General features: G+C 38.5%; 1 protein-coding gene across 1 annotated transcript in view; it reads left to right on the top strand.

The window, feature by feature from the left end:
* The window catches only part of TCERG1L (transcription elongation regulator 1 like), a 206,868-nt gene that overhangs the window by 3,782 nt on the left and 179,072 nt on the right, over positions 1-24,014 (top strand). The gene's annotated exons all lie outside the window — the stretch shown is intronic.

The raw sequence follows: 24,014 nt of genomic DNA, 5'->3' as shown, positions 1-24,014 counted from the left end.
CTTTAGCAAATGTTGCTTGTCCGCGGCTCTGCAGTGAGGTGCGAGGAATGAGGTTTGCTGGTCTGTAGGACATGAGAACATGTGTGATCTCTGTGAATGTTGCCTTCCCGTGGTGGGCAATAGTGAGACGGACCATAACATGCCCTGTGTGAAAGATGGATCCTGTTCTATCTTTGGAGCCTAGTGACCGACCTGAAAGAATGCTTGTCCTGGAACAGACTCTCGTGAAACAACCCCTGGATAAAAGATTGCATAATAACCCTGTATAGTAACAGGAGAATATAATCATCTTATGAATTTTTAAATCGATTTTTAAGATCACCGTAACACGTGAATCATTTTATAAAAGCAAACGCTGCCCGTGCCAAAATTGTCGGGCAACACCTTCCATTGTGGAGCATTTTATGACTTCAGAATTACATTATCTTCCTGCAATTTCCTACCTACCAAGCTTGTCTCAATATGTGTCTCTAAAATTTAGTAATAAGAAGATGTTCCTGTGGATAATGCAGTGCTGGTTTAGGAGATATATTTATTTTCTTCTCCGTTTGCTACACATTTATTCCAATTGGCTATGAATCTTGTTTAGCAATAGGTCGGGAAGAACAACTAAACTATTGGTGTTTTTCACAGGCCTAAGTGATTTCTGACTGCAACTTGTCCTTGTAATTATGCATTAGGGATTAATTGAAATCTGAGTGAGCATCGTACATGCAAGACATTTATAAACATTTTACACTTAGATGATCATGTTTCCTATTTAATTTAATGATGACAAAAGATGATTCAATGGCATGTGTCGTATGAGGAAGACATGACTTTGGAAGGTTCTTTTAGTATATGAAAAGGTAATATTTTAATTTCCTAATGCATTGGCAATAACTGTCATGAAAATAACCAGCAAATTTAGTTTAAAAAAATGGTGATATCAGCTTACCTGTTCCTACAAAGTCTTTAAGTGAACTTTTTTTTCCTCAGTTCACCCCAGAGTATAATATAGACATTTTCCAGCTTGCCTTCACCTTCTTCTTAGGAAATTCATATATAAATGTGCTAAATATCTGTATAGTTGGAGAAGCTTATGGCCACCTCTCACAGATTTTCCATCTTATGGACATTATTTACTTACTATTGTGTGTCAAATATGCAATCCTTTATTAGAAACATATTCGTATTGATTTTACCTTCTTTTGATTTTTGGATGAATCTATTTTTAAATTTTTAAAAATTATTTTTACAATTTTTTGTGGGTACATAGTAGGTGTGTATATTTGTGGGGGTACATAGTAGGTGTGTATATTTGTGGGGGTACATAGTAGGTGTGTATATTTGTGGGGGTACATAGTAGGTGTGTATATTTGTGGGGTTACATAGTAGGTGTGTATATTCATGGGCACATAGTAGGTGTATATATTTGTGGGGTTACATAGTAGGTGTGTATATTTGTGGGCACATAGTAGGTGTATATATTTGTGGGGTTTGTGAGATGTTTTGATACTGGCACACAATCTGAAATAAGCACATCGTGGAGAATGGGGTATCCATTAATGATCTGTTTTTAAGAACAAAATGAAATAATATTTCTTATAAACATGATAAATAGCAGAATCACCTTTCGTTCTAACCTAGCCTATTTAACAAAGCTTAGATTTTTTCCCCTGCTTTTTGTTTTTTAAATTTATGGATCATATGTGAATGTACCACCTACCATTTTAATTATGTTTTGGGGAGAGAGGTAATTGAATAATAATCAAGTGTATTTGCTTTGAGATGGTAATTTGAGTTGCTTCATGAAAACTTTACTTTTTTGATAAATTTCAGAATTTTTAGAATTTATCCAACTTTGAAATGCATGTATTGAAGGTCCCTTAGGCCAAATAAAACCTCTAAGGGGTTATTCATGTGTTATTAACTGCTTAATAGAGAACCTGGGCTGGGGGCAAGCAAAGGTAGAAGGTAGGGTAAGCACCATGTAAGTTAAAAGTTAATGTGCATCATTTTAATTTCATGGTAGCTAATGAGAAAATACAACTTTATTAAGACACTGGCATGTAAATGTTCACATGTGCTGTTATTACTAAAAATTACCAAAGTTTCCACATCCTATTATGAATTGATAAATTTACATATTATAGTTAATTTATATCACAAATATATAAAAGTATACATTTATAAGTATATGCATGTCCTACATATAAAATATATCATGTATAAGTATATTATACAATTGTTATATGACATCGATCAATCTTGTTATAAAGTTTTATATTCAGAAGTAACTGGCCTTAGAATTAGATATATTTTATCGATCCCTTTCAAGTTAATCAGTGAAGCAGAATTAGAGCCCCCAGAGAACTGAAGCAGTGAGTCAGACTTGATCATTGTAAACAGGTCTAGTGAGCTAAGCTCATTTTCCTTTCTTGGATAGGTAGTAATTTTTCTGTAATGATCATTCTTTAAGTACTTTAAAAATCTGGACTGTTGTTTTAGGGATAATGGCAATTTGTACTATGAACTCAAATGATGGAGCCCAGCAGGCAGGTTTGTTTGAATGAACTGGGTCGTTTGTTGAACTGAGTTAGAACCTCTCTGGTAGAGATGGGGGTGAGACTAATATTGAACCACCTCTCACTTACTGTTGATTAAGAATTTGTTGCATGGCACAGAGTCTCAGATAATATGAACACAATTTGGATGAATTTGGAGAAGCTTTCTAAGCTTTAATAAGCATTATAAAGGACCCCATTTTTTCATATACCACACTCACTCATTACCAGAAGAATGATGGTCGCCTGCCATCACGCTCCGTCGTAAACAAGCCTGTTGGCCATTTTTGAGCCTCCCAAAGGACCCACCTTCTCATGCCATCACCTCGGGGGCTAGCCCTTCAAAATATGAATGGGGAGAGGCATGCAAGTGGCACATGCTTTCTGCAGGTGTTTGAGGAGAACCTTAGCGGGGGGATCCTCAGGGAAGGCCTCTGTGGCCAATGCCACCTTGGGGCAGGAAGAGTCAAATTAATTCTGAATGAAGGACTTAGAATTTCCAAAGATACAAAATCAAGAGGAGCATTGTGTGATTGGGCAATTCCAAGTGGCCAAGTGTGGTTCGGCTGTGGGAGGAGACGTAACAGGGATGGGCTCTGGGGGCCTCTTCAGACAAGACCCGTCACATGAGACCTATGCTGTGAGCCAGTCCCCTGGATCCTCACGGACTGTTGGGGACTTTATATCATTCTTATGCTCAGGATCCTCGGCTCCTCCCGGAAAGTGTGAACTTGTTCTCAGGAAGCAGAGGAGCCACAGAAGAGGCAGACCTTCTCACGGACAATCAAATCCACGCCTGCAAATAGTTCCACCTGCACTAGAAACTAAAGTCTCCAATTAGTAATTTCGCAGCTTTCAAATAAATTCTTCCTGATCATTGTGAATGGGTTAAATTGAGAAATAATCTAGGACCCATTGATTCCCAGATCTCAGAAGTGGATTCAGGGCTGGGCAGGCAGGGACAGGCCACCCGCCCCACAGTCACCGCCTCTTCCTCAGCAGCACCTCTGCGTCCGCTGCTGCGTCCCGGCCCCCACCTCCCGGCTCCCTGCAGTCCTGCCAGACTAAGGGGCTCATGCTGCGTCTTAGGACATGTGGCTTATCACAGGTAGATGCAGAGAAGGGTCTGGGTGGAATAAGTACTACCTCCAATGAGTGTCTGTTTTCTACTGCTGAAAATAAGAGCTCCAGAGGCCTTCAAGCCATTCAGGAATTAAAGAACTTATATCAAGAGTATCAAGCATTGGGAGGAGAAGGTAGTTAATTCAGCTTCTGTACAGCAAAGGCAAATGAGATACAAGAATCTTGCTGGAAACTAGAGATTTAGGCAAAAGTTGTCCATGTCAACTTAAGATCAAAGAGCCTGATTCTATCCACAAACACCCTGATGGGCACACCAAACAAGACTGAAATAAACCACTGGCTGCAGTCTCTTCATTCACAGATGACTGAGAGACAGAGAGAGAGAGAGAGAGAGGAAGAGAGAGAGGAAGAAAGAGAGAGAGGGAGAGAGAGAGAGGAAGAGAGAGAGGGAGAGAGAGAGAGGGAGAGAGAGAGAGGAAGAGAGAGAGGGAGAGGCGGAGAGAGAGAGGGGGAGAGAGAGAGAGAGAGAGAGGGAGAGAGACACAGAGAGGGAGAGAAAGAGGGAGAGAGGGAGAGAGAGACAGAGAGAGGGGGAGGGAAAGTAGGAGATCAGATGGGGCATCTGAAGGATTCTGCTTCATAAAAGTTTCATTTGCTCAAAAGCTCCAGAAGAGAAACACATCTGAGAAATGGATTTTGGGCAGGAATTAGTAACCACTTTAGGCAAAACAACTTTTGCTTATCTTGATGGTAAAAGAAAATAGAAGACAGAAAAGCAGTAAAATGTAAACTCAAAAGGGAGTTGGCCAATGTGAAAAGACAGTTGGAGTAAATGAGAAAAGAATGCAAAGAAACTTGAAAACTGGCAACTAAAATCAACAAAGAGAAGAACTAATTATGCATCTGATGACAGAAGACAACATAGAAAGATTCTTAAGCATAAATAGATGTGACGATGAAAATCAGATCGTAACAGCAGGAGAAGGGGATATACGTGTAAAATAAAAAGCAAACAAACCTAGATAGCTTTGATCTCCATAAAAAAAAAAAAAAAAGAAAGAAAGAAACAGATTTGAGCAGAAGTAGTAAGTGGAGCAAAGAAAGCCACGTATCCTGGTCACCGTAGCCTGAAGACATTTTATGAATGTTGGAGGCACTGCTTAAAAGAACCCAGAAGCTGACGCAGCTTCAGACCATCCTGCAGTACTAGACAAGCTTGGAACATTTGGAGAATTATGAGGAAAGCATCTTTTGATTGAAGCAATTTATGCCTCACAAGAAAGTCGTACAAACGCATAAGCATGGAAAAGATGTCCTTAAAAAAGCAATGAACGGACTTTACCACACCTAATGTTTTCACCTCAAATTCTTCGTCTAAAGTTAAAGTTGCTGCTGCTCTGTCTACATCTTGTATTTTATTCTTACCAACTTTTGCCTTATTTTTTGTTTTAAGTTCAGGTCAATTATCTGCCTTTGCCTTTTGAAAATTAAGTTCAGCATATTTAGATTTGTTTCACTATATATGTATTTATCTGTAATTATTACATTTTGCTTTTTTATTTTCTCTTGTTATTCCTTTGATTTATTCTGTTTTTATTGCTGTGGTGACATTTATGTTTTATCTCATTTCGTTTACTTTGTTTTGTACGGTTATTTGGAATGTGTTCATACTGATCCTATTCTCTCAAGCAATTATCAGGAAGCTATTTTTTAAAAAGCAGAACTGAGGTTACGTTTTCTCAGTTTACAAATCATAACACAATTATTTTAGAATTATTTTATGAAATATGATAAATTTGGAAAAAGTTTATAAAATTTCATTTTTTCAATTGTCTCAGATAAGTGATAAGTACATATAAAACAAGAACTAACGTGCAGATCTTGCAGGATTGTTGCATAGGTATACACATGCCATGTTGGTTTGCTGTCTCATCCCCCCTTTACCTACATTAGGTATTTCTCCTAATGTTAGCCTTCCCCAACCTCCCCAGCCCCTGCTATTGCTCCCATAGCCCCCCATCCTCCAGCAGACTCCAGTTTGTGATGTTCTCCTCCCTATGTCCATGTGTTCTCATTGTTCAGCACCCACTTATGAGTGAGAACATGTGGTGTTTGGTTTTTTGTTCTTGTGTCAGTTTGCTGAGAATGATGGTTTCCAGATTCATTCATGTCCCTGCAAAGGACAGGAACTCATCCTTTTTTATGGCTGCATAGTATTCCATGGTGCATATGTGCCACATTTTCTTTATCCAGTCTATCATTGATAGGCATTTGGGTTGGTTCCAAGTCTTTGCTATTGTAGAGAGTCCCACAAGGAACATATCAGAATAATTTACAATCCTTTGGGTATATACCCAGTAATGGGATTGCTGGGGCAACATTTTTCATTTACAATAGTTTATTTTAATATTTATAATCTGGATACATACGTTATGTCAGTAAAATTGAGATGAGAAAGAAGGACTATGAGAGTATAAAGTCTTTAAAAATCCTTCATGATTTTTAAAAGCAGAAGCAGTAAGAAACCCCCACTCTTGAAGACCAAATGAACTAAGTTATATAGGACTGAAATTGACCAGGATCTCTTCCCACTAACTAGTAGCAAGCACTGAGTAAAAAGCAATAACCCCCTATCACTGGTGGAAGGGGAGAGGCATACAGGAATCCTTTTTTGTGGTGTAGGGATGTAAGGGTGGCTGAAAGCTGGGGTAAGGGTACAAATACTGAAAAAGATTTTCACATACCCCAGAATTTGTCTTAGGCAAAATACATTTTTAAAGGATTTGAAGCTTGTGGGGCATTGAAGGCAAACATGACAACAAAATTGAAATCCAGGTCTACCGCCCTGAATAAATTAACAAAATTACATTCATTAACAGCTTGACACAAGAAGGAGTGTGCCCATTCCCTGGAGTAAATAATATTTATCTCATTCATTACTGTTCTATTTATGTTGCCTAGCACTTAATAAAGAAAATTACGAGACACACAAACCAAGCAAGAAGTGATAAATCATTGACAAGATAAAAGATAATCAACAGAATCAGACCCTAAGATGACACAGATATTAGAACTATCAGACAGTTCTATGATTAATCATGATTAGTGTGTTAAATAAACTCATGGAAAGGAGAGCAACATGAATGAGCAGATAGAGAATTCCATCAGTAATATGAAAAATATAAGAAAGCCAAATTAAAGTATCAGAAAAAATGAAACACAGCATAATGAAAAATTGCTTTGATGAACTCATGTGTAGATGTGATACAGCCAAGAATTAGTTAAGTTAAAGATAGATCAATAGACCTGTAACAAAAAGAGAAAGCAACTGAAAACATGGAATGTCCTTTTCCAGAGCCATGAGAGAATGTCAAATGGTTTAACTTATGTATAGCTGAAGTCTGAAAAGGACAAGGAGAGAATACATGGAAGATAGAATATTTGAAGACACAATGAACAAAGGAGATAAAAATGGACATTATGAAACTATAGATCCAAGAAGTTCAACAAACCATAAGACTAATAAATAGCAAAAACAAGAAAAACCTGAAATTGAAAACTAGATGAATCGTATTTAAACTTCTGATTCAAAGAGCTTTATATCAAACAAAAACAATTATTGAAAGCTAAGTGAAATGAAGATTTTTTTCAAGCAAACAAAAGCTGAAAGATTCGTTCTTTGTAGATTTGCAGTTCATGAAATTACAAAGAAGCTTATCAGTCAGGAGTAATATACTAGCACAGAGAGTTACTCTACACAAAAGAAGAATGCTAGAGATGGAATACATTAAGGTACAATATATATTTTTCTATTTTTAATTGTTTTAATAGAGAATTGACAGTATAAAGAGCAAAAAATAGTTATATAATGTATAAAATTATACACAAAATCAAAATGTGTGCCAAAAATTTCACAAAGCATGGAAGGAAGAAATTGGAAGTATGGAATTGTAAGGCTATCGTACTATATGTTCTGTGCTATAGTATTATTTGAAGGTGACAAGTTAAAAACATACTTTATATCTTTAAAGGTATACTTTATCTTCTTCGAAGATATAAGATATAAATATGTCTTTATATCAAAATTCACTATCCATTCAGATTAAAACAAAACAATACAAAACTACCTGTAAGTCAACTAAGAATTAAAGGAGAGGTCGTCAAATTGGCAGAGGACATCTAAGGAAGATCTACAGCTAACATTGTACTTAATAGTGCTTCCACTATTAATGTTTTCCCTATAAGATGATGATATACTTATCTTCAAAAGATACTAAGCAGTAGAGCAGCAGACACTTAAAATTGTAAAAAGAGTTATAACTAATAGATATTATGGAGATACAAATGAAATCATAATAAACATTCAACCCCAAAGCAGACAAAACAAGAAGGCAAAGGATCAAAGTAAAGTTGGAACAAATATTTAAAAAACCATAAAATGGTAGATTTAAATATAAAGATCTAACCTCCCTAATGAATAGACAAAGGTTTTCAGATTTTCACTTCCAAATATATGGTGTCTATAAGAAACTCACTTTTTATGATAAGATACCATGAGGATAAAAGTACAGGCCTGGAAAAGATATAACATGTAAACACAAATCAAAAGAAAGCTGAAGTGACTGTATTAATATTTGACAAATTCGATTTCAGAACAAAAAGTATTACCAGGGATAAAAAGGAACACTACATAACTTAGAAAAAAAAAAGCAAAACCACAAGAACAGAAAATCAAACACTGCATGTTCTCACTCATAGGTGGGTATTGAACAATGAGAACACATGGACACAGGAAGGGGAGCATCACACACACTGGGCTCTGTTGGGGGGCAAAGGAGGGATGGGGAGAGTGGGGAGGCCGGGGAGGGATAACATGGGGAGAAATGCCAGATGTAGGTGACAGGGGAATGGAGGCAGCAAGCCACATGGCCGTGTGTGTACCTATGCAGCAATCCTGCATGATCTGCACGTGTACCCCAGAACCTAAAGTACAACAAAGAAAGTAAAAACTCACAAAGAAAGCATAACAATTCTAATAAAAGAAATTCAAAATTCGTAAAACAGAAACTGATAGAACAGAACAAAGAAATAGAAAATCATGTTTACAGTTGGAGATTTCGATATTCATCTCTCAGTAATTGATGGAGCATGAAAGCTCATCAGTGAATATCAGTGAGAATTTAGAGAACTTACACAATACTGTTCAACAAGTTGACCTGATGGACATGTATAGAACATTCTACTTTACAGTAACGGGGTATATAATTTTATGTGCACATGGAACATTCATCAATGCCATATTCTAGGTTATAAAATGAGTCAAAAATTTTAAATAATTAAAAGTAGGGCCTGGTGTAGTGGCCCACGCCTATAATCCCAGCACTTTGGGAGGCTGAGGTATGAGAATCACTTGAACCTGGGAGGTGGAGGTTGCAATGAGCCAAAATTGCGCCACTGCACTCCAGCCTGGGCAACAGAGTGAGACTCTGTCTCAGAAAAATACACACACACACACACACACACACACACACACGCAATTTGTTTTCTGCAGAGATATCCAGAAAACCTCCAAATGTTCGAAAATAGAGCAAAATGCTCCCAAGTAATGCATAGGCCAAAGAAAAAGTGACAGAGGAAGTAAGAAAATATTTTGAATAGAATGAAGATGAAAATAAAAGAAAATGAAAATCAATATCACAAAAAAAGTCTTGTGGGACATAGCTTAGATGGACATTTATATTTATAGGATTAAGGTGCCTGTATGAAAAAACAAGAAATACCTCAAATTAATGATCTAAGCTTAACCTTAAGAAACTAGAAAAAGGAGAAGTAATTAAATAAAAAGCTAAAGGACAGACACAGTAAAGATAACAGCAGAAACAAAAAAACTGAAAAACAGAAGACTAAAAGAAAATCAGTGAAACCAAAGCTTAAGTTTTGAGAATTATAGAGACTTTAAAGAATTAGAGGAACGAAAGATGACACAAATTAGTAATGTCAGGAATAAAAAAAAGGCGTTATATGGATTGTAACCCTAACCATGCAATAGAAAAATATAAACTATAACGATAAATGCACCAGCTTACATGAAATAAGTCATTTGTAAGTCACAAGCTACCAGCTCTCACTCAGGAAGAAATAGAAAGCATGAACAACTCTATATTTGATAAAAACACTAAGTTTATGATTTAACTCTTCCAATAGGAAAAAATTCAGGCCCTGACAGCTTCACTGGTGAGGTCTACCAAATATGTAAGGAAGAAATAATACACAAAATAAACTTGTTCAGAAGATGAGAGGAAATAATATTCCCCAGGTAATTTTTTCTAAGGTAGCCATTACGTATACACTAAAATCAAATAGTTATTACAGAGAGAAAGTAGCAGACCAGTACACTTTTTGAACATACATACAAGAAGCCTCAAGGTCGCATCAACAAATGAAATCCAGCCATATATGAAGCTGGCAATATATCATTACCAACTGAGTTGGTTTTTTTCTTGGAATCCAATGCTGATTCAACATTAGAAAGCCCATCAACACTATTTATCAAAAGAACAAAGAAGAAAAAATAATAAGTTTATTTCAATAGATTCAGAAAATGCATTTGTCAAATTCACCATTCATTCAGATTGAAAACAAAACAATACAAAAAACCACCTGTAAGTCAACTAGGAATTAACGGGGACTTCCCCAAATTGGCAGAGGACATCTAAGGAAGATCTGCAGCTAACATTGAACTTAATAGTGGAAGGACAAAGTTTTCCCTCTAAGATGAAAACGAGGCAAGACTTCGTGCTGGGAGCCATAGCCCTGCAACAAGGCAAAAAGAAAAAAGAAAATGAAGACATACAAACTGCGGAGGAAGACACAAAACTGTGTGCAGACAAATAACTATATAGACTATTTCAGAGAGTCTATCAAAAGCTACTAATACAAAAAAGGAAGTTTAGCAAGGTTGCAGGATGCAAGGCCAATGTACAAAATTCAGTCGTATCCCTGTATTACTGGTAACAAACAACTGGAATTTAAAATAAAACAAAATAAAACACCAATATCGTTAAAACTGCACCAAGTTTATGATGTATTGAGGGATTAACCAACAACGTATGTGAAAATCATGAAACATTGATGAAATAAATCAAAGAAGACGTTAATAAATGGAGGGATATTCTATATTCGTAGACTGGAAGGCTCAATAATGTAAGATGCCAGCTCTGTCCAGATTGATCTGCATGTTTAATGCAACCCTAAACAAAATCCCAGTTTCATGGAAATTGACATGCCAATGCAATAATTAATATGGACGGGCAAAGGAAGTGTAGTCACCACAATAGTTCTGAAGAAGAAAACAAGTGTGGCAGACACAGGCATAGATGATCCGAACATTGATGGTAAATCTCCAGGAACTAAGGCTTTGTATAATTGGCAAAAGCGTGAGAATAAAGATCAATAGAACATAGTAGTAGACCATTCCAAAAGTAGACACAGGCATATATGGCCAATTGATTTTCTTTTTTACAAGGGTACGAAGAAAAATCAATAACAAAAAGACTGTATTTCTAACAAATGACTTTGGAAGAAGTGAACATCTATCTGTCTTCAAAATAAGCAAATAATCCTTGATCAATACATTTTACTATATAAAAATTAACCCAAAATAGATGATTGACCTAGTTGCGAAACCGAAAACTATGAATTCTGAAGAAAACATTGAAAAATTTTGTGATCTTGGATTGCACAAATATTTCTTATATATGACATCAAAAGCATGAACCACAGAAGAAAATGCATTGATGACTTGAACTTCATCAAAATTTTAAAAAAGCTGTTGGTCTTTGAAATCACTTTTAATAAAATAAAATACTGGAAAAAGAAAAGCCACACAGTGTGAAAAATACTCACAAAACATATATCCGATAAACACCAGAGCATACAAAGAACCTTCACAATGTAGTCATAAGAAAAAAAACAGTCCAATAGAAAGTGACACCAACAAAGAAATATGGATTGCCAATAAGCACAGGAAATAGGGAAGGGTTTGTGAAAGCATACAAAATTACAGCTAGAGAGCAGAACAAATTCTAGAGGTCTTTATCACTGTAGGATGACTGTAGATAACAACAATGTATATATAGTTTCAAATAGCTAGAAGGAGGAGTATTGGAATATTGAATGTTCCAAACCACAAAGAAATGATAAATATTTGAGATGATGGATATGCTCATTATCCTGATCTGGTCACTAGACTTCATGTGGCTCAAATTATCACTATATACCCATGAATATGTATTGCTATTTTATGTAAGCTTAAAGAAAACTAAATTTTTTAAAAAAGGTCAACATCATATACCATTAGGGAAATGCAGGTTGAAGCCATGATCAGAGTCCCTACATACTTATCAGAGTGGCTATCATGAAAACAAAACAAAAACCTGGCAGTGCCACGTGGTAGTGAAGGCATGGCACAGCTGAAGTTTTCATAACTTGCCAGTGGGAACGTAACGTGGAACAGCGACTTTGAAAGTCAGTTGAGCAGGCTGTTATAAACACCCTTATCATTTCCAGGTGGCTTTGGGGAGTGCTCTGGAGAATGAAGGAAAGGCTCAGATTTTTTAAGAGAAAATGGACAAATCAGGAGGGGGCAGTTACAGAAGTGGCTCATGAGAGATTCTGCTTGGTTTATAGAAGTGACATTGGTTAATGATGGGCTACACCGTGTGGCACTGTAGGGCATATGGTCTTTGATGGCGACTTGGTGGCACAACAGGTGGCTTCAAGAGGCCACGATTTAGTCAGGAGCAGGGAGGTGACTGCTGGTGCATTCCAATGCCTCTCTGGGCCTGGTAATTTAAAAGGGTTCCCATTCTTCCGATAAAAAGTTTCCTCTGCTTTTCTTCTTCCCACAGTGGAAAAACAGGGACATCGGTTCATTACACGATTACTTATTATTGTTGAAAGATTTCATAATAAAAGTTAAAGAAAAAAAGTAAAAAATGCAATTTTACATAATACCACAAAGTACACTCAGGAAATTACAGAAAGCAGTTGCCTGGGCCTTACCTGCAGCCACCGTGCAACTGAACCAGAAAGACAGCGATGGACTATAAGGTAATGCCCATCAACTTTGAAGTTAAAAGACTACAGACAAAATTAATGAGTGAAACAGAAGTAAAAATTACAAATAAAACTTTTAAATAAAATAACCCAACGTGAAGAGCGTCTATTAGAATTAATAAGTTGCAGTCCGTAAGAGTTAAAGAAAGAGGAAAGAAACATGAAATGTGGCTTAACAGTTACAGACAGTTTTATTTCAGAGAAACTAAACCTGAGAGGGGCTCTGGTGGGTTTTGGTCAGGAGCACTTTCTCTCAGACTGAGAGTACGTACTATAGTTTCAGGGTGAGGGGGCTTATCACAAGCTTGGAATGTTTCTGTGATAAGAAACATTCTTATCCATAAGAAGTTTTACAGCGGGTTGGAATGTCTCTGGGCAGAAGGGAGGTTATCTTGGGGCTGACATCTTCCCGGCCAGAGAGGGGTTATCTTGGGGCTGGCATTTCTCTGGTTGGGGAGGGGTTGGAATGTTTCTGGTCAGAAACGTTATTTGTGGTTTATGGTCATGCTGACCTTAGCCATTAGGTGGATGCCCTTTGGATTTAGGCGGTTTTTGATCAAGGTGGACTTTAGAATGACAATGCTTATCCAAGATGGCAATACTCCTGCACGGTCGCAGGCAAAGAGCACTGCAGAGCTAAAGCTACAGTGATGATGATGTCAAACATGGAACGTCAGCACTGCAGAAATCAGCTTTCAAATCCAGGCGTTGGAAAATTCGAGGAGGAAAAGAAGATATGGGGAAGTAAATGATAAAAAATAAAGGCAGGCACTGATGATTTTCAAAATAGAAATAGGACTGGGCATGGTGGCTCATGCCTGTAATCCCAGCACTTTGGGAGGCCGAGGCAGGTGGATCACTTGAGGCCAGGAGTTTGAGACCAGCCTGGCAAACACGGCAAAACACTGTCTCTACTAAAAATACAAAAGTTACCGAGGCATGGTGGCGTGCGCCTGTAATCCCAGCTACTTGGGAGGCTGAGACATGAGAATCACTTGAACCCAGGAGGCAGAGATTGCAGTGAGCTGAGATTGCACCACTGCACTGCAGCCTGGATGACAGAATAAGATTCTGTGTAAAAAAAATTAAAAAAAAAAACCCCAAAAAACATAAAAACAAAACCCAAAACCCCAGAAATAAATTAAAATGATTAAAAATGCTTTCCCTTGGACATGAAATTACATGAATTAAAAAAAAAAAACATTAAATGGAGATGTCACTGCTCCCCATTTGTAATTTTCAAGTTATTACATAAGCTATTTTGGGAGACAAGATGGGCAATTCAACCTCGATGGGGCAGCTGCGAGCTCCATCTGCACCCGAAGCGCCACAGGTTTTAGTGGTAAAATCTCCCAAGCTCTGAGAACACTCTCAAGATAGAAAGCTTGTTTCAGAACTTGGAATACGGTGAAGCTGTAATTATATGTTGAAGTTGATACCAATGAATTTTAAAAATAGAAAAAATGGAAACAAAAATTACACAGACAAATCTCAGTTATAAAGATAGCTATAAAAATCTACAAAATATTGCTGAAAATGTAACAATACCGGAACAATAACATCTATAAGCATCCGGTAGAATGCACGTCATAAACAGCATAATGTTATGAAAGGCAGTGACAACAGTATCCTGTCTGTGTGTTTAATAAGAAAAACAATATCCTGTCAATCGGCTCCATGAGGATGCATCGTTTGATAAAAATGCAAATATAACAGCCATTTAAAAAGTCAGAAAACTAAAGAATGAAGTAGAACCGGATGCAGAATAATTGGCTAAACACTGTCAGCAGTCCCTGGAGAATCAGAGCCACTGTTTATCATTTTACTGAAACTGTTTTCAGGAGGTTCTAGCCAATGCGATAAGAAATAAAACAGAAATGTGAAATACTGCTTGGTTATATACTTTTACATCTTGGGAACTGAAGACAGTCAGCTTAACAACTCAGAATTAAAAAGACCAACACATGGAGTGATAAAATATAAGCATACAAAAGATAATACTTTTTCTACATTTTATTAGTTACTTAGATGTTGTAATTGAAGAAAATACTCTATTCACATAGCATAGAAAACTGTACAAAATACTTTTAAACAACTATCAACTCAGGTAGCTGGATCATAACCTTTACTGATGTGTGGAATCTAAACAGAGAAAACGATCAGAAAATTCTGAGAAGTGATTTTTTTTTTTTTTTTTGAGACAGTCTTGCTCTGTCGCCCAGGCTGGTGTGATCTTGGCTCATTGCAACCTCCACCTCCTGGGTTCAAGTGATTCTCCTGCCTTAACCTCCCGAGTAGCTGGGACTACAGGATCATGCCACCATGCCCAGCTAATTTTTGTTTTGTGTGTGTGTTTTTAGTAGAGACACGGTTTCACCATGTTGGCCAGGCTGGTCTAGGACTCCTGGCCTCAGGTGGTCCACCCACCTCAGCCTTCCAAAGTGCTGGTATTACAGGCCTGAGCTACCACACCTGGCCAATATTTTTAAAATTTCGAGAGAGTTACTATGGTCTTGGATGGGAAGGTGCTACATTTAGAAATGCTGTTTATGTGATATACACGTGAGATTAATAAAGGCATCTACTTAACTATGTATATCTTTGTTATGTAGATCCCAGCTGTATATGAAACATGGGATTAAGCTTGTTATTCTAAAGTTACATCAGTTTTTTTTTTAAATGTGGTACTAACATAGTAATCTATACATAGGTCAATGTAATGAATTTTACAATAATTGTTATATATGACAGTTTATTCTAATATTATAAGAAAATAGACATAAACGGGTGACAGAATAATTGTAAATAATCCTTGTGCAATATGTGGCTTTCTCGCAAGTCATCCAAGGAATGTAAATTTAAACCACCAAGTAGAATGTTCTCCCTAAATTAGCGCAGATTTTCGGAACACACTGGCTCTTCACCCAGCACTTGCAACGATGCAGTAGTTTGTAGATTCTTTCTTGTGCTTGGTCAGAAGTGGATGCAATGGGTCACACCTGCAGCATAACTTTTAGATCCTTTAAATAAGCCGGCAGGTTAGAGAAAGAGCATGTGTGTATGAACCGTGGCAGTGCATGACATTATTCCTGATGCCAAAAGGAAAAATCAAACCTCCCATGCCCACGCGTCGGTAAGTGTTTAAGTGAATTGTGATACATCAACATTAAAAAATGGACGGTCTTCAGTCCTGAATAAAATCACACTTAGAAGATTACTTAGCGACAAAAGAAAATGCTCTTGTTTTGTTTTAATGTTTTAATGTTAAGCTTTTAAAAGTAGGCTTCAAATTGAACAATAGGATCCAAAGTTGGGGAGCAGCATATCCATGTGAACCTGTGCATACCTGCCCACACACAGCAGCGCACACATACACTCACACACACACACACACACACACACACACACACACACACACAGATAAGAGATGAGGCGGCATACTGCAATGTCAGAAGTAGGCATTTCTGGAAGCTGGGATAAGTGAACACTTTTATTTCCATCTATATCATATTTTTATTTTTCATATTTAATCAGTGTGTATTACTTTTATAATCAGAAACATGCCATAAATATATGAAAATGCTTCTTTTTTTCTTTCTTCTGTTGAAAATGAGAGTATCACCTGCTGTTAGAGAATGTTCTCAGTCACATGACACTCAGGAAATGAAGATAATGCTTCTTGTCCATCTGTTCCAAAAAGAAATGCCTGTGCCAAAGCAATGCTTGATTAAAAAAAAATAAAGACCTTTACTATAGCAAAGCATTTCGTTTTTAAAATTCAGTTTATTTGTATCATGTTATGTCAGGACACAGGAAGAACTTTTAGTAATTCTGTAACCCTGACTTTTGAAATTTTGTATTGCTTTTGGGAAATGCATAGTGGAATTGTTGTTTTGGGCTGCCATAGCGAAATTCCGCAAACCGGGTGGCTGAAGTCCACAGAAACGTGTTCCCTCGCAGCTTGGGAAGCCAGAAGCTGGAAATGTCTAAGCCTTGGGCATGGCTCCCGCCGGAGGCACTGAGGGAGGCTCTGTCCCGTGCTCCCTCCCGGCTCCTGGTGTCCTTGGCCATCCTGGGCAGTTCTTGGCTCAGAGCTCATCCTCCAACCTCTCAACCTCTGTGTCCATGGTCACGGGACCGCCTTGTCTCTGTGTCTCTCTGTGGCCTCTCTTTTTCTTATGAGGACACTTTGAATGTAAGGCCCTCTCTTATGCAGCGTGAAGGCATCTTAACTAATTTCATCTGCAAAGATTCTACTTCCAAGTCAGGGCTTGTTCCGAGGTAAATTTTATAGGCACAGAGCTTGACATCTGGACGTGGACTGTCATTTCCTCTGTGCAGAGAACCCTGTTGCTATTGGGGTGGAGGGCAGGCCCTGGGGGGTAGCATCCACCTCCCGGCACAGCGTGGGTCCCAGAGGGCGTCTGTCCTGAGAGGGTCGGTCTGGTCCCACCTGAAGGTCTGCATCCATGTGACCCCATAATGGGTTGGGGGAGGAGAGTAAAATGCAGACAGTTCCTCACTCCTAGTCAGGAGGCAGCAGCGGCTTACTAGGAAATTGAACTGTGGATTCCGTTTCTCAAACTGGGTTGGGTGCCCGGTGCCAAGTGGTTTCTGAAGTTGGAGGATGAACAGATACATCATTCTGAATCTGCACTTTTCCTTAGTGAGCTGGAGGAGACACACTTCTTTTATAGTGTGGAAGAACAGACTGATTTTACAATCACAGGCAAGCTTGTGGTGGCTGGTTCAGGCTCTGCCTCGTCCTCCTGGGACCTTCACAGGACTCCAATTCCAGGGAAAGCTCTGGAGAGCACATCCAAAGAAGTACTGCAAATTATGCCATCTGGAAGAGGTCGGAAAAATACTTGTATGTGGAAAACATTTGTCCATAGCCACCTTCTAATCTATCGTTTAAAATTGTTTTTGGAAGAGTGACGTCATATAATTATTGAGAGCACAGATGTTGCCGACAGACTGGGGGTTCCAAAAGGCCTGATGCTTGCCAACTGTCTGACCTTGGGAAGACGACTTACCACCGCTGTCCCTCAGCGTTCTCCTCTGTGAAGTGGGATTACTGCCATTATTAACTGCATTATTTTTATTTTAATAATTGACATGAATGGCTGCTGCTTGTGTGGTGTCCACAATGCTGCCCCATTTCCACCATTCCCGTAGATACTCCCTGGGCAAGCCAGCCCTACATGGGAAGGAGTGGACACTGGCTTGGGAGTCGTCTCATGAGTCAGTCAGACCTTTGGATCACTTTATCTCTATATTTTCTCTATGTCTGGACTGTACTTCAAGGTACCATTTATGTAAAAAATGGTTATGTCCCCAGATCCATTGGTAAATTATTCAGACATCAGCTAAAATGGGCAGACTGCATAGGTGACTAAATGAAGTGAGGTTTGTGTTTACCAACGTAACGCATGTCATTTAAAGAACTGGAAATCTGCCTTCCTGATCATCATCTTGAATTTATGAGTGACGACAAAAGCCACAAAATAATGATTCGCTTTGCCAAAAGATTAAAAGGATACAGAATCCTTGTGTTAGTGTCGAGATACTATGAAGAAAATAAGCATAGACAGATCAGCATTTGGTGATAACTATGGGCTTTCCCATCGGAATTAGAGAGTGTCATTCCGCTGCGTTCTTCTTGCTGGAGGTTTCCAGTCTCTGATACGTGTTCTCAAGTAGCATTCTCCAGCAGAAATATAATGCCTACCACACGTGGAGTTTAACATTTTCTGGCACTCGTGTCTGTAAAAGTATAACAAAACAGGCGAATTTTAATAATTTGTTTATTTAGTTCAGTATATGCAGAACATTATTATTCCAGCATATAATCGATGTAGAAGTTTTCGTGGGATATTTGCCTTTCATATTGTCTTTGAAATCCAGTGTATATCTGATATTCACAACACCCCTCCAACTTGGGCCAGCCCAGGGCAGGGGCTCTGTAGCCACATGGAGCTAAGGCTCCCATGGGAAAGGCACCGCCAGAAGCTAACAACCAGGTTCGTTTGTGAAGATCTCAGAGATCTATCTGTGAGAATAGTTTATAGACGATTCAATGCGGCCTGCAGACAGCATTTCAAAGATTTCTACTTAATGCCCATTTGTTACCAAACTGAACCCAAATGTGACCTCTCTATTTCTTTGATCTTTTAAGAATAAAGGACCCATTTTAATCTACGTGTAAGGTATGTAAATGGTATCAGCTTGTGCAGCATTTATATACACGCATGATTTGCTGTTTATTTCTTCCATTATAAGAACATATATTTGTTATATATGAAAATGCACTTATAAATTATTAAAATGCAGAAGGAAGGGAAAAAGTCACTGCCAGCTCCGGTTAATATTTACAAGTAGGGCTAGTAGGCTGGTGCATTACCTTACACCATGTGGTATTGTAACCACAGTTTTGTATTTCACTCTGACTTAATATTTTAATATAGATTTCTCCATTATATTATAAATTCATATGATGTCTTCAATACATTTTAAAAATCCTGCAGATGAATCAGAGTTTACTTAACATAAATACACTGAAAAAACTATTTTCAAACATTCATGGTGCCTAAACAATTTTTAGGCATTTAGCATCATTTTATCAGAACTTTCCAGACGTTTTAAAGGCCTCTTAACCCAAGTTGTCCAAGTATTTCTCCTGTTTTAGGGACAAAAAGAAGGACAACTGTGCAAGAGCCATGGACGTGTTAGTGTCCAGGAGGTAGATTTGCTTCTTTTCCATTCTCGTGCTTTTTAAAATTTAAAATGTTAAAGTATTATTCTTATAGTGATTACCTAGGACTTTTAGCACAATGTCTGATGTGGTAGTGATGGCAGGTACCTTGTGCTGGTCCCCTTTTGGATCCAATGCTTCAAATGCTTCCCGTTCCCAATGTGTTTGTAGGTTTTAACTACCCTCCGCCGGGCTTAGAGCATTCCTTCCATTTGAGTTTCCTGGTGCTTATTCCATAATTTAGGGATGAATTTTTTTCAAGGTTTTTCCTTTTCAGATTAAGATAACCACATTTTTCTTCTTTTCATCTGTTATTATGGTGTAGGATATTTTAAACCATTACAGTGTTAAATCACGTACATTCATTGAATCAACCAAAAACCTTCGTGGTGAATTTCCCCCTTCGTACACACAATGCTGTACTATCTCTATTACAGAGTTTGGGGTCTTTAATCCACGTTCTTGTGTGAAGCTGCCCTGCTGTTTCATTTTCTTTTCTCTTATTTTTCTTTTCCTTTCTTTTTTTTTTTTAATTTTGATACACAGTCTCGCCCTGTCACCCAGGCTAGAATGCAGTGGTGCAATCTCAGCTCACTGCAACCTCCACCTCCCAGGTTCAAGCAATTCTCCTGCCTCAGCCTCCTGAGTAGCTGAGATTACAGGCATGCGCCACTAGGCCTGGCTAAGTTTTGTATTTTTAGTAGAGACAGGGTTTCATCATGTTGGCCAGGCTGGTCTCGAACTTCTAACCCCAAGTGATCCACCCTCCTCAGCCTCCCGAAGTGCTGGGATTACAGGTGTGAGCCACTGTGCCTGGCCACTTCATTTTCTCTTTGCTAGACTCACCTGGCTTTCGTATGAAAGATATAATGGATTCATAGAATAATCTAGGAAGTGGCTCCAGCTTTTTTTTTTTTTTTAATTCTTTGGAAGAATTTTATGATGTTAGATTGGAATACCCTTAAAAATAATTTGTAGAACTTTCCTCTTAAAATATAAGAACCTAGTCTTTCCTATATAGAAAGATTTTTAACTACTGATGTAATGTATTTGCTTGTTATATGACTACGCATGCTTTCTATTTCCTGTTCGGGTAGGGTACACAAGTTATATTTTTTTTCTAGAATTTGTGTTTGCATCTAAGTTTGCAAATTGCCTTTGGTATCAGATTGTTCCAACGTACTTATCTTTTTAATATACTCTAATAATAGTTACCTAATCTTTAATGTATAGTTTTGCTTATTTTCAGCTCCTCATTAAAAAAAGAGCTTGTACATTTCCACCAGAGGTTTGTCCATTTTATTAGTTCTTCAAATAAACAACTTTTAGTCTTTGAAAACATTTTCTGTATATTTTTCCCTTGATTGAAATCTGCTTTTATCTCAGTTTTCTTCAGATGTATTCTGTTTTTCCCCTAAATCCTTAAGTTATATATTTGTACATTAATTATCTGTTTTATTTTAATAAAATATTAAGGCTATCCCTTTTGCTTTCTGTAAAGTTTATTTATTTATTTATTTTTATTTTTATTTTTTTTTTGAGACAAAGTCTTGCTTTGTCACCCAGGCTGGAGTGCAGTGGCATGATCTCTGCTCACTGCAACCTCTGCCTCCCTGGTTCAAGTGTTTCTCTTGCCTCAGCCTCCTGAGTAACTCCTGTGAGCCACCATGCCTGGCTAATTTTTTGTATTCTTAGTAGAGACAGAGTTTCACAATGTTGGCCAGCCTGGCCTCAAACTCCTGACCTCAAGTGATCCGCCCGCCTCAGCCTCCCAAAGTGCTGGGATTACAGGCGTGAACCACCACACCCGGCCAGTTTTTCATTTATATTGTTTATCTCTTTGCTCTCTCCACTTATTGTAAGCAATCTCGTTAGCTGTGTTACTTAGTTGCTAAATCTCTCTTCATCTGTGTCTAACACGGGGTTTCAACTTTCTATGAAGTTTTACATTTTGACAATGATTCTAATCTTTGGAAATGTCATCTTCGTTTTCCACTTCTGCTCTATTCATCAGTCCTTGCTCCTCTTGAAAACATTTCGTACACAGTTATTATATTTTATGCATGAAAATTATTCTAATTTTTATGGGTCCCAATTTGTCATTTGTTATTTTTGAGCCTCTGTATGGTGGTCTGCTTCTTCTTTTATCCAGTATTCTTCACCTTTGAGCTTACCATTTCCTCTTAATATGTGGAGCTTCAGTAGGCTAAGTTGGTTACGCTTTTCACTAGAGAGTCTTTACATTTGCACCTGCAGAGCTAAGGGGCACCGCCAGCCGAGGAGCAGACCAGTCCCTCATGAAGGCACAGGTTCTGTTTGATTCTGAAATCCTGTGCTGAGCTTCTTTCATCACTGCTCTCAGGGAGACCTAAGACAGGTTTCCTGGGAAATGGAAGGAAGTCAAACCCTTGGAGGCCAGATCAACCTTTGGCAACCCCAGCAATGCGTCCCGTCTGGGGCCTTTCTTACTGCAGCTGGAAGCCTCTCAGAGACCAGTGCGCACAGCACTGTGGCAGACATGACTCACTTCAGCTGCTATAGCCTACATGCACTTAGCTCTAAAACTGTGTAATAAGAAACACTCTCCTAAGAGGAAATGCATTTTTGTCTCACATTATATACCCTCCAATTATGCACTCTGATAGTCAGACCAAGATGTAGATAGGCAGGTTTGTAGATTCCTATTGAATGACAGATATCACCTGAACTTTAATTTTATTAGAAAGTCAGGGTCAAGACCCATAAGAAATGAACTTATGAAAAGTAATATTGTGATGAAAACTAAATATTTGGCTTACTTTACATTTTTTTCCTCTAAAACTCTGGTAACATCATGCAGGTAAGAATGTACATCCTTGGCATGCAGAAGTCCTCTGTGTCTGTCTCGTTTTCTGCTGGTTCCCCAAGGCCTGACAAAGTGTCTGGTATAACAAGGGCTTGATAAATATCGAATCAATTATCAATATCACAAATGTGGAGTGAGTGCCCATTCTGCAGCATGTACTGGTATGTGTGCTGTGGAAGAGAGGAATGAATGAAGCAGGGTTATTTTTAAAATCTGTTTCCATGGGTTTTACAGCCATTTATTTTGTTAATATTTTAGTATGTTAACTTGTTTTAATAGGTTGATAAACTTCTAGTGAAAAGTTTTCAGATAGGGAGACCTTGTCTTCCTGGTCTATGACCAAGGCTACTTTTGCTGGTTTCTATGGAGAAGAATTAGTTCCCATCTGCCTGTCACATATCATCAACCACTACAAATGTGTGAAAAACAGCTGCATGAGGATTCTTAGGAAAATAATGACTGTTCCTGAAACACCGTGCATGTCACAGTCACATTTCCCATAACAACATTTTTTTGAATTCATGAGAATGTGACTTCAAATTGAGAAATTTAAAAGCATGGACTCTAAATACCTAGCTATTGCATGTGCTTTCAGAGACGAAGATTTGGGTAAATTCCTCCTAAGTGGCTTTGCAGAAGAAGGGGTTTTTTCATTGGTCTCAGGCAGTCCTCACTTTTAGGTGTTGCAGGTGGTAAGCAGGGGGCAGGTCAGGCTTTTTGGACCCTGGCCTGTACACACTTTGTGATGGTTAGGGGTCCTTTTTAAGAACAAGAACACAAAATTTCCAGTAGGGACTTTAGCACAGAGGGTGGGAGAATCTGTGCTGTGAGGACCCTGGAGGTTCAGGTGCATTTGCTCTAGGGAGGGTTTGCTTTTGGGGAGAATAGAAGGCGGCTCCCAGTGGTTGAACTTTGTGCCTGGCTCTCACTCTAAGGATCGGGGGGCTTGGGCTTCACCTGAGGTTTCCTTTTCCTTCCTGCATCAGCACAAGTGCCTTTCACACAGACAAGGTGGCCCTCACTCTTGAGGAAAGTAAGCATTCATTTCAGTCAGCATTCACAATGGATTTTTTTGAATTTGGAGATGGACCTTGAATCTCCTTTGATCGAATTAGTCCATGTGCACTGGTTCTCTGTGATACAGACAAAGCTGCGTGGTCGGCTCGCTTAGGTAGCACGGGGTGTGCAGGGCATCCCTCCCCATGCTCCGTGGCACGGCCACGCATAATAGACATTCAGGCAACGTCTGCTGGCTTCGTGAAAGGAAGATTGAGTGTGATTTGGAATGCAGAGTGTGGTATTGTACAATTTTCAATAGAAGTGGGAAATTTAATGACTGTTGCTAGTAGATTATTGCCATTGAGATTATGAGAAGGAGGCACATAAACATTGATGCAGGCTATGGATAAGAGAAAAAGAATTTTCAGCGTGCCACAGTGATAGCTTGAATAATGCCTTTTAAAAATGACATTCTGTGATTGACTCTGAAAGGTCAAATGATGACTCTTGAGTCAGAGGAGGAAGGCGAGGCCGCAGGCTTGATCAGGTTCCACGGATAGCAAAACTACTTCGCTGTCTACCTGAGCGGTGAAAAGCCAGTAGCTTGGGTTCCCAGCAGGGCCTGGCCTGGGGTGACAGGGACGCTGTTGCAGGTTCAGAGCTGTCCGCC

This window comes from Sapajus apella, unplaced genomic scaffold (genome assembly GCF_009761245.1).
Source record: "Sapajus apella isolate SASKATOON/1434 unplaced genomic scaffold, GSC_monkey_1.0 scaffold13, whole genome shotgun sequence".
NCBI classification, from domain to species: Eukaryota; Metazoa; Chordata; class Mammalia; order Primates; family Cebidae; genus Sapajus; species Sapajus apella.
This window is presented reverse-complemented; position numbering and strand designations above follow the sequence as displayed.